Source organism: Herpailurus yagouaroundi, unplaced genomic scaffold, assembly GCF_014898765.1.
Source record: "Herpailurus yagouaroundi ecotype Mexico unplaced genomic scaffold, PumYag 141, whole genome shotgun sequence".
Lineage (NCBI taxonomy): Eukaryota > Metazoa > Chordata > Mammalia > Carnivora > Felidae > Herpailurus > Herpailurus yagouaroundi.
In genome coordinates this window covers 33,308,646-33,316,987 of record NW_024412396.1, presented here as the reverse complement: position 1 = coordinate 33,316,987, position 8,342 = coordinate 33,308,646, and the positions used below count along the sequence as shown (strand labels likewise).

General features: G+C 41.7%; 1 long non-coding RNA gene across 2 annotated transcripts in view; it reads right to left on the bottom strand.

Annotated features, from left to right (window-relative positions):
* Nucleotides 1–3,901: 3,901 nt before the first annotated feature.
* LOC121031814 (uncharacterized) overlaps nucleotides 3,902–8,342 on the bottom strand; it is a 152,235-nt gene continuing 147,794 nt past the window's right edge. For both annotated transcript variants that reach the window (XR_005790905.1, XR_005790904.1), the window contains one exon: nucleotides 3,902–3,955. This is a non-coding gene — a long non-coding RNA (uncharacterized LOC121031814). The remainder of the gene's footprint in view (nucleotides 3,956–8,342) is intronic.

The window sequence follows — 8,342 nt, the reverse complement described above, 5'->3', positions numbered from 1 at the left end:
TCTCTCTCTCTCTCAAAAATAAATAAACATTAAAAAAAAAAATGGTAGCACACCTATATAGCTGCTACAAAGTGGTTAAGAAAGTACTATTCAGGGGTGCCTGGGCGGCTCAGTCGGTTAAGCCTGTGACTTCAGCTCAGGTCATGATCTCACGGTTCCTGAGTTCGAGCCCCTGTTGGGCTCTGTGCTGACAGCTCAGAGCCTGGAGCCTGCTTCGGATTCTGTGTCCTCCTCTCTCTCCGCCCCACCCCTGCTTGTGCTCTGTCTCTCTCTCTCTCTCTCTGTCTTTCAAAAATGAATAAACATTAAAACAGAAATTTTTTTAAAAGTACTATTCAAAGGCCAGAACCAGATGGCTTTCCATGCATTGATAGAATATTTGTCATTAAATTGTGTCAATTTAAGGGAAGAATTTTTCCACAAAGCCAACACAACAATGATACCAAAGGATGGCAAAAATGGCAAAGAAAAGATTTATTTATATTTTAAGTTTTATTTATTTTTTTTAGTAATCTACACCCAATGTGGGCTTGAACTCACGACCCCAAGAGCAAAAGTCACTTGCTCAACTGACTGAGCCAGCCAGGCAACCCCTGACTAATCTCATTCATGAATAACATACAAAATGCCAAATAGGGGCGCCTGGGTGGCGCAGTCGGTTGAGCGTCCGACTTCAGCCAGGTCACGATCTCGCGGTCCGTGAGTTCGAGCCCCGTGTTGGGCTCTGGGCGGATGGCTCAGAGCCTGGAGCCTGTTTCCGATTCTGTGTCTCCCTCTCTCTCTGCCCCTCCCCCGTTCATGCTCTGTCTCTCTCTGTCCCCAAAAAATAAATAAACGTTAAAAAAAAAAAATTAAAAAAAAAAAAAAAAGACCTTATCGTATAAATAGGTTAGAGAATTAAAACCACATGATTATTTCAATATTGGCTTTCCTTGCCCCCCAAACACTTGACTTTTTTAAAGATCTGAATACTGTAGTAATAGAACAAAACTTATAAGCCATGTTTAAAAAGATATCTAATACATACCTACGCGTCACAAACTAACAGCCAGCATAACACTTACTGGTGAAACCCTAGAAGTAGTCTCATTAAAGTCAGGAACAAGACAAGGGTACTTGTTATCACCACAATTATTTAATGATTGTTCTTGAAGTGCTTGCCAATGTAATTAGATGAGAGAATGAGATAAGAAGCATAAATATTGGGTAAGGAAGAGGCAGAAGGTATCATTATTTGCAGATTCTAAAGATTATAGTCTTAAAAACCCAAGTGAATCAACTGAAAAACTATTGGAAACAGGAGCGAATTCAGTAGATTATCTGGTTAAAATATAAATCTATAAAAGTAATAACTTTCTTACTTGCCTGCAATAACTAGTTAGAAAGTATAACAGATACAGTACATTCCCATTCACAAAAGAACAAACAACAAGAAATGTGTATGCTTTATATTAAGGAAATTATAAACCTACAGAAGGCCATCGTGAATATGGAAGGACAAACAATGTTTTAAAATGCTATTACAGGGGCGCCTGGGTGGCGCAGTCGGTTAAGCGTCCGACTTCAGCCAGGTCACGATCTCGCGGTCCGTGAGTTCGAGCCCCGCGTCGGGCTCTGGGCTGATGGCTCAGAGCCTGGAGCCTGTTTCCGATTCTGTGTCCCCCTCTCTCTCTGCCCCTCGCCCGTTCATGCTCTGTCTCTCTCTGTCCCAAAAATAAATAAACGTTGAAAAAATAAATAAATAAAATAAAATGCTATTACAGACGAGGGACACGTGGCTGGCTCAGTCAGAAGAGCATATGACTCTTGATCTTGGGTCAGTTCAAACCCCACATTGGGTGTAGAGGTTACTTACATAATAAAACTTTTTAAAAATAAAAATAAAAAATACATTAAAAACAAAATGTTATAACAGAGGCACCTGGGTGGCTCAGTCAGTTAAACATCCAACTCTTGATTTCGGCTCTGGTCATGATCTCACGGTTCTTGAGTTCGAGCCCCATGTTGGGCTCTGAGCTGCCAGTGGGGAGCCTGCTTGGGATTCTCTCTCTCTCTGCCCCTCCTTTGTTCATGAGCTCTCTCTCGCTTTCTCTCTCTCTCTCAAAAATAAATGAGTAAATATTTTAAAAAATAAAAAATACAACGTTATTACAAACTAGGGCACCTGGGTGGCTCAGTCATTTGAGCATCCAGCTCTTGATTTCGACTCAGGTCATGATCTTGGGTTTCATGAGATCGAGCCCTGCATTGGGCTGTGCACTAACAGCACAGGGCCTGCTTGAGCTTCTCTCTACTCTCTCCCTCTGCCTTTCTCCCCTGCTCACGCTTCCTCTCTCCCTCATAATAAATACATAAACATTTAAAACCAACAAACAAATAAGGGGGCCTGTGTGGATCAGTTGGTTAAGCGTCTGACTTTGGATGAAATCATGATCTCACAGTTAGTTCAAGCCCTGTGTCAGGCTCTGTGCTGACAACTCAGAGGCTGGAGCCTGCGGATTTTGTGTCTCCTCTCTCTTCCCCTCCCCCACTCACAATCTGTCTGTTTCTCTCTCAAAAATAAATAAACATTAAAAATTTTTTTAAACAAACAAAACATTATTACAGACGAAACTATAAATACAATACTAAACAATCAAACTCCTAGCAGGTTTTTTTTTTTTAACTTGATAAAAGTGATTCTAAAATGTATTTGTAGAATAAGCATGTGAGAAAAACTGAAACAGATCTGAAAAAGTAAGAATGATTAGAAAATTAATTTTATTGTATTTTATTTATAACCTATTGTATACTGCATAAATTGATAATACGTTAATAATTTTAATTTATTTTTTAAGTGTATTTATTTATTTTGAGAGAGAGAGCGTGCACTGAGCAGGGAAGGGGCAGAGAGAGAGGGAGAGAGAGAGAATCACAAGTAGGCTCTGTGCTGTCAGCACAGAGCCTGCTGTGGGGCTCAAACTCCCAAACTGTGAGATCATGACCTGAGTCAAAATCAAGAGTCGGATGCTTAACTGACTGAACCACCCAGGTGCCCCTTTAATCAGGTTTAAAAAAAAATTTTTTTTAATGTTTATTAATTTTTGAGGGGGGGGGACAGGGGAGGAGCAGAGAAATGGGGAGACAGAATCAGAAGCAGGCTCCAGGCTCTGAACTGTCAGCACAGAGCCCCATGGGGGCTCGAACTCACAAGCCACAAGACCATGACCTGAGCTGAAGTTGGACGCTTAACCGACTGAGCCACCCAGGCGCCCCACCTTTAATTAGTTTTTAACTAGGAATTAGAAGAGTGTGATCAGGAATAGGTGGAACAGAAAATCCAGAAATAGATCCAGCCTTATAATACATAAGAAAGGTGATTTTTTCCTGATTGGCAAAAAGATGAATCATTTAATAAATTATATTGAGGCATCTGGCTCAGGCTAAATACCCAGGTGCCATGCTGATTGCTTTCTTTCCCTCACAACCATCCCCTCCATCCATCTACGAGTCCTCCCGGCTTTACCTTCAAACCACACTGAATCTGGTAACTTCCTTCTGCCTCCGCAGTTACCAGCATCTTCACCTTTTGCTTGGGTTTCTCCAGTGTCCCAGTGTCCCAGTCGATCGTCTGGTTTCTCTTGCCTTCCAACCATCTTCTCCACACTGCAGTAGAGTGAGCTCTCAAAAATGTAAATCGGGGCGCCTGGGTGGCTCAGTCGGTTAAGCATCCGACTTCAGCTCAGGTCACGATCTCGCGGTCCGCGAGTTCGAGCCCCGCGTCGGGCTCTGGGCTGACAGCTGACGGCTGACGGCTCAGAGCCTGGAGCCTGCTTCTGATTCTGGGTGTCTCCCTCTCTCTCTGCCCCTCCCCCGTTCATGCTCTGTCTCTCTCTGTCTCAAAAATAAATAAACATTAAAAAAAAATGTAAATCAAGAGATGTCACTCCCTTCCTCAAGACCTCCCAATAGCTTCCTGTCAAGGAAAAAAAAAAATCTCACCTCCTTGCAAAAATGTAGACCTCCTCCCACGTGCCTGGCCTCTGCCCATTCCTTAACCGCCTCTGCTGCTCACTTGCTCCACTCCAGACACCCCGGCCTTCTAGAACACACTGAACTTTCTCTCACTTTGGATCACTGCGTTGTCTTTTCCCTCTGCCAGAACACTCTTCCCCAGATCTTCAGATGGCTCACCCTTCACATCCTTTGAATTTTCCTCAAATTGTCTGCTCCACAAAAAGGCCAAGCTCTACCCTCCTGTCTAACACACTCCCTTCCCATAACCCTCTGTTTTATCTTCTTGCCCTTAGCAATCTCTGAAACTGTTACTTAAAATAGTCTTGTCAATCATCTGTCTCTCCCACTGGATGATCAGCTTCCTGAGGACAAGGACTTCATCTGGTTTGTTCACCACTGGAACCCCAGTGCCTGGAACATGATAGGTGCTTCATCAATATTTGTTCATCATCGATGAATTGCAGTAAGAATAGAGAAAAGGGACTGGAATTGAGTCATTTAAGAGGTAGAATTATTAGGACTTTGAGACGTATTCAACGGAGGAATTCAGTGAAGGAAGCCTGAGGGCCTGAGGATTATTCCAAATTTCTGAACCAGAGAACTGAAGAGATATTGCACATTCTTATGCTGAGAAATTGAAGATGAGAAGCTGGATTCGTGAGGAATAAGTGGGGTTCGGTTTGGGGTCTGAGGTGACGGTGACACATTCCTATGGGGATCTCCAGGGGGTAACTGGTCTAAAATAACTTAGGGCTCACATTTTTTTAAAAAACACGTACTGAACTTTTGGGGCGCCTGGGTGGCTCAGTTGGTTAAGCATCCGACTTCAGCTCAGGTCACGATCTCGCGGTCCGTGAGTTCGAGCCCCGCGTCGGGCTCTGGGCTGATGGCTCAGAGCCTGGAGCCTGCTTCCGATTCTGTGTCTCCCTCTCTCTCTGCCCCTCCCCTGTTCATGCTCTGTCTCTCTCTGTCTCAAAAATAAATAAATGTTAAAAAAAAAAATTAAAAAACAAAACAAATCATGTACTGAACTTTTTAAGAGAGAAAAAGGAAGGAAAGAAAAGACTTGCAAAACAAACCAAAAAAAACAAAAAAACAAAAAAACAAAACTGGGTAAAGATAGCCCCAAGAATGTAATTCTCAAGCTACGTTCCCTATTTTGCCATAGTGGATAATTTTCACCTAGTGTCAAGTTTTCTTTTGCCATGGGTGACTGAAATGACTTACCAAATGTAAGGAAGATTTATTCTCTTAACTATAAACAGACTTCACTGTCTTAACGATAGAATTGAAACGCATCTATCCCGATAAAGAGATGAGCCTATGCCAAAGGTTTGAACTCGCAATATAATGATAAAGGATACACTTCAGTTGAGTGTTCAAAGAACATCTGTTGAATACCTAATGAATGCTAGTTTTTTCTCTTTCAGTGGCAAATATAAGGCACACACTGAGGGTGGATCACCTCTGTTAAGTCCTTCCAGTAGTTGTAAACTAGCCATCAGGAGCCCTCCCCTTCGTGGAGCTGACCATCCAGGGGGAGAGACGAGTGAACATATTATTCTATTTTGCCTGTTCACTCATTAGACATATATATTTTTTAAGATCTTATTTTTAAGTAATCTCTACACCCATTGTGGGGATTGAACTTACAACCTCGAGATCAAGCGACCCAGCCTCTACCAATTGAGCCAGCCAGGTGCCCCGCCCCACAGATGTATTTTAAATGACTAAATCTTTACCGGTGTGATGACAAGCAGGACGCATGAAGAACAGGCTCTTTATAGTAAAAGAGCCTACCCACTCTTTGTAAATGATGACTGGCTTAGGTAACTGTGTGTGTACTCTCCTCTAGGTTTGAAACCGGAAGAGCTGCCCCCTCAGTCCTATATCTGCCTCTCAATGGGAGCCCAGGCATTCCGCCTCAGCTGCTTATCGGACCATCTGTTTCTGTGTTTGCTTTTTGTTTTTTACTTTTATCACAATTTTAATGCCCAGTAGATAATTTTTAAAATACAGAGCAATATTTTTAAATGTATCTGAACATATCCAGAGATCATCATTTATTAGCATTTTGGCAAGTCCTCTCCCAGGTAATTATATCCACACATATAATCCATTTGTTTACAGCAGGATCAAAATTTACATATTGTTTTATTCCCTGACGGTAGAGCACAAACATCTCCCTGTGTCAATGAATATACATTTACAGTATTGTTTAAAATGGCCATAGCATTCAACTGACGGACGTCCCAAAATATATTGAGCCAATCCTCTATTATGGGATATTTAAGCTATTTCATCTGATCAGCTATTAGGTTTGCAGTAGTATGATATGCCGTGGTGAAGTTGCCTTTCACGTTTAAGTTTTGCCCACTTATCCAAATATATTTACAGAAAGAATTCTTAGGTGTGAAAGTCAGGGTTAAAGAAGATGCACATTCTAAGGCTTCTGCTTGGTGTGGCCCCAGTGCCATGGGGCTAGGCTCTTGACTGTGCTTTTTAGTTTGGGCTCATCAGGCACACGTGTGGACCCCGCTCTCATTTCTCTGCCAATAGTATAATTCACCTAAAAGCATTAGGTACAGATGCATGTTCAGAGCAACCAATGAATGCCTAGAAATTAATCAGCAAAGTTTCCTTTTTAAAAATCTTTTATGAAAGGGAGGGATGTCAGTATCAACCTTCCACATTGCTCATTTTTTTTTCCTCTTAGATACCTGGAGATCACTCTCCTTTCTTCTCCAGTGTCCCATCTCTTGCTGGAAGAACTAAACATCGCATAACCAAAGTCCTACACTTCTCCACCTAACTCTAAGTTCCAGTGCCTGCGTCCTGGTCTAATATTTTCCTTTTCATACTACCATTGCTACTCCCCATGCTTATCCAGTGAATCCTTATCTGCTTAGCACAGGTTCAGAAATCAGTTATGGGTGGTTCTGCTCAAAGAAAACTGGCCCCCTACACCACAACATCCACAAGAGCAAAAACTTCAGCAAATCTCCTAAAGTCTCTGAAAACCAAAGGTAATGCTTAAGGTAGAAGGGTCTCAAAGGGTGACAGCTCGTAAGACAAAGCTATAAGACCTCTTTCCCACACTTTGCAGTTTTAAAAATATACTATCTCCAAAGTGCCTATATCATTCGTGATTGTTCTATCAATAATGATGATGATAACAGCTTGTATTTATTGAGTGCCCTCTGAGCTAGACATTATTCTAAACATTTTAATAACTTTTAAACTTCACCAAAAAAGAAACAAACAAACAAACAAACAAACAAACAAACAAAGAAACAAAGAAATCCTACTCCTATTATCCCTGGTAGGAAACAAGTCACGGAGAGTTTAAATAATTTGCCCTAGAGACCACAGCTAGTAAGTAACAGAGCTGAGCTGAAAGGAAGGTCCCAGTACAGCCATTGCAGCCCCTTGCCAAAAATAAAAATAAAAAGGTTATGAAGTGTCAAAGTTCATATTTGTATGATTTGGGTGAAGTATTTAGAAAGGAGGCAAGATGAATATTTTATCTATTTGAAGTAATTAAATATTTTTTTTTCATGTATTCAAAAGTATTTAAGGGCCACATATTAAGCTGGAGCTCTCATGCCTACCACTACAAACAGGAACTCATTTAATTCATTCAACAGACATCTATAGGGCAGTTTCTATTTCTGTCTTCCCTGTGCTCTGCTGGGCTCAGGGGATACATCAGTGACATCCCTTGAGGAGGTTACAAAGAAGCCCAAGGACAAGTAAATATTGCAGGTTGTGTAGTGCTCCCACAGGGGAACAGCTTATAATTCCACATTAAGAAATGGGATTATTGAGTGGATTATAATAACTATCATGGGGGGGGGGGATGAGTGCTATTATCCAAAGAAGACTTCCATAGACTTCTATATAAATGGTTCATACCAGGTCAGATTTGGGCTCTAACCTGGAGCTCTTGATAAGTGTCCTATTCTTCAAGGGATAGCCATATTTTAGGAGCTGACAGAACATCTGAGAACAATCTTGGATCTGGAAAGGCACATTTTTAAATCAAGTTTTAGGAAGGTTGGTCTCGAAGGGTGCAGAATGGACTCAGTGGAAGCCTAGGGGTGGAGGGGGTCTATGGTGACAGGCCAGACATGAGCCTAAGACAGGGAATGTGGCAGCGTGAAGGGAAAAGAAAGGAGAGAGAAAGAACACTGAGGAGGAAAACATAACAATTCTTGGAGAAATGCAGAAGTAAAGCAGAGGCTTTGGACTCAACCAGAATTGGATGTGCCACTTACCAGTTCTTACCTTGGGCAAGTCCCTCTGCTTTTCATCTAGCAAATGGGTACAATATTATCAACACTACA